The sequence below is a fragment of the Octopus bimaculoides genome, chromosome 9 (genome assembly GCF_001194135.2).
Source record: "Octopus bimaculoides isolate UCB-OBI-ISO-001 chromosome 9, ASM119413v2, whole genome shotgun sequence".
Lineage (NCBI taxonomy): Eukaryota > Metazoa > Mollusca > Cephalopoda > Octopoda > Octopodidae > Octopus > Octopus bimaculoides.
In genome coordinates this window covers 81,838,509-81,845,483 of record NC_068989.1, presented here as the reverse complement: position 1 = coordinate 81,845,483, position 6,975 = coordinate 81,838,509, and the positions used below count along the sequence as shown (strand labels likewise).

The 6,975-nt window shown below is 39.8% G+C and overlaps 1 long non-coding RNA gene across 2 annotated transcripts in view; it reads right to left on the bottom strand.

The window, feature by feature from the left end:
* Nucleotides 1-1,712: 1,712 nt before the first annotated feature.
* Nucleotides 1,713-6,975, bottom strand: part of LOC128248743 (uncharacterized) — a 28,255-nt gene continuing 22,992 nt past the window's right edge. Inside the window, exon 3 of one of the 2 annotated variants that reach the window (XR_008264931.1) lies at nt 1,713-4,373. This is a non-coding gene — a long non-coding RNA (uncharacterized LOC128248743). The remainder of the gene's footprint in view (nt 4,374-6,975) is intronic. The other variant, XR_008264932.1, reaches the window with a different exon arrangement.

Here is a 6,975-nt window from a genome sequence, read left to right as displayed (position 1 = left end):
GTACTTGCGTGATGATAGGCCATACGTAAAGTGTTCCTTTGGCCAGGAGCCAAGCGAAAAGAGGCAGAACCGATTTGGGGTTCTGTATTTATATTTTTCCTAACTAAATTAGGTCAGGCCAGACAAAGGATTTTCCGTCTCTTGACCCAAGTCTGACTTGAAATAGTCGCTTAAACAATAGAATTGACTCATAATTTTCAACGTGGAAAAGCCGAGGACAATAAGAAAGGAACTGGTTGAAAAATGTAGCTAGGAAGCTGTTCGTTACTCCCACTCAACTATAACTGAATTGCCCTACGAGAAAAGGTATTCTAGTCATGACCACCCTGCCTCTTTATATCAGCGACCAATATGTCATTCCTCTTCTTTTTTTTTTTCTTTTTTTCTTAGGACGGCACGGAGGACTGTCTACTGTTTCTAGCTTGTAAAGCAACTACGGAGAGGTTCTCTCATTATCTCTAAATATTATCATTTGGCCCCATGCCAACATTGATCGGACATACCTGTAATCAGAGGCATTCTTCCTACGTCCATCCGATCCTTATATAAAACAGCAGAGTGTGGTTTGAAAAAAGAAGAATTATTTGCTATTTCTAGCAGGTCGAACGACCTCACAGAGGCTCTCCAGTTGGTTTATGTAACAATGTGTCGATATATGAAAGATTAAATTTAGTGGGTACCTTTCATTATTTTTTTAAACGGCTGCTTCGTAATTGCTTCAACAAAGTAATGATAATTATAACTGTAGGGGATTAGGGATGACCTGAAGTGTCAATCGGAGACGGAAATGAGATATTTTAATGGCATGAGAGGAATGTGTTGTTTCAGACAGGTGTCTGCATGAAAAGGATGCATTCGCTATGAATAAGATGATATATGCAAATACACACACATACCTATATACTTTTGCACCTGAACATGCACACACACATTCGTATCCGCGCGCGCGCACGATACACTACAACATAATAGTATAATATAAAGGCAGCGAGCTGGCAGAAACGTTAGCACGCCGGACGAAATGCTTGGCGGTATTTCGTCTGCCGTTACGTTCTGAGTTCAAATTCCGCCGAGGTCGACTTTGCCTTTCATCCTTTCGGGGTCGAAAAATTAAGCACCAGTTACGCACTGGGTCGATGTAATCGACTTAATCCCTTTGTCCGTCTTTGTTTTGTTCCCTCTATGTTTAGCCCCTTGTGGGCAATAAAAAAATAAGAAACGTTAGCACGCCGGGCGAAATGCTTAGTGGTATTTCGTCTGTCTTTACGTTTTGAGTTCAAATTCCACCGAAGTCGACTTTGCCTTTCATCCTTTCGGGGTCGATAAATTAAGTACCAGTTGCGTACTGGGGGATCGATCTAATCGACTGGTCCCCCTCCCCCAAAATTTCAGGCCTTGTGCCTAGAGTAGAAAAGAATATAGTATAATATAATACACACACACACACACACAGATACACACACGTTCTGAGTTCAAATCTCACCAAGGTTAGTTTTGCCTCTCATCCTTTCAAGGTCGTTAAAATGAAATACCAATGAAGTACAGGAGTTGAAGGTATCGGCTAACCCCTCCCACTACAATTGCTGGTTTTGTGCCAAAATTTGAAACTGCTGTTATAGAATCCGCTTCACATTCAGCTAAATTTTCTTCACCAAAACCTGTATCGCAAGGTGTGAGAGGAACCGCGAGAAAATAACGAACAACACCACGTGAACGATTAACAGAAACTTTATTCAATGCACAAAACATTTTCCATGTCGGTCTTGAATTAATAATACACGACGAAGCTTACATAATGCAAAGCACAATTCGGTAGTTATGAGAAAATAGTTAGTTAAATAGGCTCTGTGAATATACTGCTAAGACTGCAGATAAAACGTTAAATTCATAATTGCAATACCGTAGCTGCTGTCTGCTCGGTTGAATAAGAAGTTGTTAAAATAATTGTTAAATACTGAAAAGTGAGAGCGTGATTTTCATGGCGGCGATTCCCAACACTTTGTGGCAAGGGGTGAGACGTGTGAAATGAATCGGCAGGTCTATGAGCAAATATCCCTGGTAAGAGAGGCGGCGCATTTGGCACAGTCACCTTCGACACTCTGCAAAGGCTTGGCACTAAAACTCGTCTATTTATATGTCTCGTTAGGGACGTTGTAGAAATTTCTAGAAGGTTGTATCGCGTAATGGCTCCATACTGATTGGCCAGTTAAGCGGCCGATCACGTGAAATTGGCTGTTACTAAGCCGTGGCTTTTATTTGGAAATTCGTCGATTCGGTTTCGAATCTGCTACTCCTGAAAATGGTTTTCTACATCTTCATTATACATTCTAATGTCAACAACCAAATTATTTGGTTCTTACGTTAGAGAACATCTCACTATGTGTGCCATAGTTTGTGGCTGCTCATGAATAGTGTAGCTGGAGGAGCTATATCCTTATTTAATGATTGTCGTCCTGGCTCTATTAACTCTAGTTTTTTCTACTTTTTCTCTCTTACAGCCACGACATCAGGTGGTATTTATTTACTTACTGCCTTTTTTTTATCTATTTTCTAGATAGTTTTGTACAGTTATGAACACTAGAACTTCGTAAGCCAAAGTCAGTTAGTGAGAACCGAGTTTGGCTGACCGGCTGAACGAAACGCTGTCTCTAAATGACAAGGCACAGATGGACAACTATGGTAACTCACCAACGATGCAGTTGCTTCGTCCCACCACTCTTACTAGCTCACTTTCTCTTTTCTACCCTTTCTCTACTTGTGTTTGTTGGTGAGTATTAAGATCACTTACTGATTAAAGAACATACTTTCTTATTATTCTTTGAAATATCTTTAGTGCCAATGAGTTGTGTTCGAAATATTTTGGCTCCCCAGGGAATTACTTTCAATCACCTTCTCACTATATATTTTTTTTTCTGCAAAGGAGTTCCTTTGCTATTTGGGAACATGTTCACCACAGAGAGCAGCTGTCTCTTTAGAAGAAACCAATTAAGTTTCTCCATCCAGCATCCAGAAATATGTCTCCGATTATAGGTGTTGGCTTAATGTTCTCTTGTTTAACCTGTTTAGTCAGCCTTCTATTGGTTACATAGTTACGTAAAACAACTTTTTAAAAGTATGATGATCGGTGCGACTATTACGTTGTCTTGGAAACAAATAAGACGATGTTGATTCCGTCGTAAAGGCTTCAGTGAATTATAATGGATCATCATCGCACAATGAGTCATGGCTTTCATTTACATCAGTTCGTTTACTAGAAGGATAATCTATATATCCCCATCCTCCCTTCAGACTCCCTCTCCCTCTATCTCCCACACACACCACTTCTGAAATAACAAACTACCACAATAAGTATAAACATCCGTGATGAATGTTACCAAGGATACTAATAACAGTATAGTCGTTATGAACTGGTCAATAACTGGCCTTTTAATTATGATATTACATACATACATACATACATACATACATACATACATACATACATACATACATGCAAACACACACACATCACAAAGATGCAGTGAGTAAGGCAACAGATATTGATCCCCACTTGTTATCAGTTGTCGTATTCCTAGATATATACAACACCCAGACAGGAATGAAACTAAAATCATTAATTCCAAACTTAAGGCTACTGACACTTTTATCCGCCAGGTTTGTTCTTAGGTAGTGGAGTTGACTCGTCACCCGGTTTAATGCTATCAGTTGGCCCTAAGGCATCGTGAGTCGTGTCCACTTTGTTACAAATATTTCTGCGAGGTCTCAGTTCCGTAGATAACTCCCTCTCTTCATCTCACTAGTCTCAACGGTTCTGAAAAGAGTCACAGTGGCACTGTCCCACTTCCTTACTTTGTTTTATTACTGCATCAATATACAAAATTATGTTGACAACAAAAAATTTTACATATACACACACACACATGCGCGTGTCTAGACATGTAACAACGTGCATGAGAATACATTCATCAAACAAAACACACGAATCTACCCATGCACTGACTCCAAATACTGCACATACAAAAATACTCTGTTGTTGAAATTTCAATGAAGGGGCCTTGGATCATGGTTAGAAACCGGCTCTTTCTTTATTGGCAAGAAATCTTGAAATAAAACTGAATGACACACATACACACACAATTATGTACACATACACACACAAGTGCATACTCACAAGAGGTTTCTCCAAAATGTAACCGAATATTTTTTAAAAAGTGAGTTATGGCTCTAAGCAAGTTTGTTACCTTCAGAATAGTTCTCTTCTGTCTTGGTACACAACTCTCAACGTTCACCAGTTTAGGAACGCGTTTTCAGGGATGGTCGCAGCTCTCGTAGCAAATATTCTTTGAACTCTCCATTCACCTGAAATCAGAAACCTTTCAGGATGGATATTAAATTTGAGAACAATAAATGAATAAGTAAGTAAATAAATAAATAAAAGAAGTCCGAAGAGTAGAGGAGTTAAGGAACGGGAGCCGTCTTGTGCTCTGCCGAAAAGCTCCGAGTAGAGAACGACAATGCATGATCAGATGTTTTGTCGAGGGCAGCATCTAGAATTCATTTGACCACACCCCAGGCCCCTTCTTTCACACTGCATCTCTTAAACGTCTCAAGACATCCAAGTAAAACTCTTTATTGCTTTCTAATGACGTGTAACAAACACGGGGAGACCATTACTCTTTCAATCGAAAATGTTTAAGACATAGCGGCGACAGTTTCGTGGGGATGTGGAGTATTCACGGTACTCACTACGGTCTTGCTTGGTTTTTAATCTTCTCCCATTTAAACCATTCAAGATCTATTGGTGGCCAACGTCTCCGTTTAACGATTCTGACGTACTTTTTTTTTCGGGGTGGGTGGAAGAGGATGTAGCAGTCACAATCAGTAGCGTAGCTACGGGTGGAATGGGATGTTTGGGCGACCCACGTGGGTGGTGCTTTTATAGGAACGGTACTTTTGGGTCTGTTACATAAACCTGTATGGCTGAAGTTCTCAACGTGGGCGGTATCGACCCCAAGGGGCTGCTGTGCATGTCGAAGGGGGAGCTAAAGTGTGGTGGCGACAATGAGGCAACATAACATACTAAATTATATCTATAATAGTAATTATATTATGCATAATAAAAATCGAGTAATGGTTATTAAAATAAAATGAGATCTCACCAGGCACAGGCAAGTCATTAACTTGCAACGTATAAAGCAAACCTGCAACTTTTGTCTTTATTAATTCTTTATGATTTCACTGTAAATGCTTATACAATCCATTTTTAGAGTAAAATGGTCGTGATACTTCACTCACCACTCACGTTGGTGTTAGACATAACAACTACTTAAAAGGACGGCGCTACAAAAAATGGGTTAAGAACCACTACTGTATAGTGACATGAACGGGAGAGGGATGGTAAACACAAGGACTGTGCCGGGTGGCACGTATTCTAACTATGCCACTGGCCGCGATGATCCAGCCCACTGCGACGATTGCCTTTTAGTTTCGATATCGTAATCATACACATACATTTCGTCACCTCTTATAACACTTTCTGTAAGTTCTCGTCAGCATTCGAACCATCAAATAACTCTTAATTGATTGTGGTTCGGTCGTAGATTTTCCGCAACATAATGCATATTAAATATTGGTTATAAAATTATGCGACATGAACCTTTGCAGAGAGAGGCCGACGTCTTCGATATTTTGGGAACAGTCAGCCGACGTTATTTACGGATGGCAGCACGTACTGTTGCAATATGATCATCATTCGTTGCCGAGATGCGTCTTACGATTTGAAATGCTTTTACAACTTGTGACATTGCGTACTATCTTCCCGAATAGATGTATACAAACAAGAACACACACACACACACATTAATCTGCACATCCAACTTAACTTGGATGTGTTAAGAACGCCGTAGACTGCGGTAATCGTCCTGAGAAATCATCTCCTATAGACGTTACATACACACACATACGCATACACATTCACACACACACACGCAGACATACACGTGTGTGTGTACTTTTTAGTGTCTAACGTCCATATGAGATGATTTCTCAGGACGATTACCACAGTCTACGGCGTTCTTAACACTTCCAAGTTAAGCTGGATGTGCAGATTAATGTGTGTGTGTGTTCATGTATGTATACATTTATTCGGGAAGATTGTACGCAATGTCACATGTAAAAGCGTTTCAAATCGTAAGACGCATCTCTCGAAGGCAATTCCATATTTGGACTTCTTTCACGGCAACGAATGATGATCATATTGCAACAGTACGTGCCGCCATCCGTAAATAATGTCGGCTGACTGTTCCCGAAATATCGAAGAAGTCGGCCTCTCTCTGTAAAGGTTCATGCGCCATTGATTTACCATGGTCGAACCATTTTAATCTCTCCTTTCGGTAATGGTTTATCGTTTTCTCTCTCCCTCTTTTCTCCCCATCTCTATCTATTTATCTATATATCTATCTGTCTATCTATCTATACCTACGTAAGTACGTATGCATGTAAAGGTGTGGGAGTATAAAACAGCAAGTATAATGAAAGAAAAAAGCAGGTTTCATCAGAGAATAAGGTGTAAGGAGATGAATTTGAGAAAGCTTCATTGTTTAATTTAAGTGAGAGTAGGGAGAGACTTGATGAAAGATAGATGGAGGGAAATCGAGAAACGGAACGAACATATCTCACAAATTAATTTCTGTAAGGGACGACCGTGCGAAATGGTGACGAATGGAAAAACAGAGGACTCCTTTTATTTAAACGCGTCACACGGTCGAACATACAAATATATATATCAAAGATGATATACATGATATGTTATGCGACGATAACATAGATGACCAGTAATGAAAGACCACAACCGTATTAGATGAATAACAGATATATTTATTGTAGCGTTAAAGATGTATGTCTGTGTGAGAGTGTGAATGCGACATATAAGAACATAATCAAAGACAGGCCGTCATACAAAGAAAAGTGTGTATG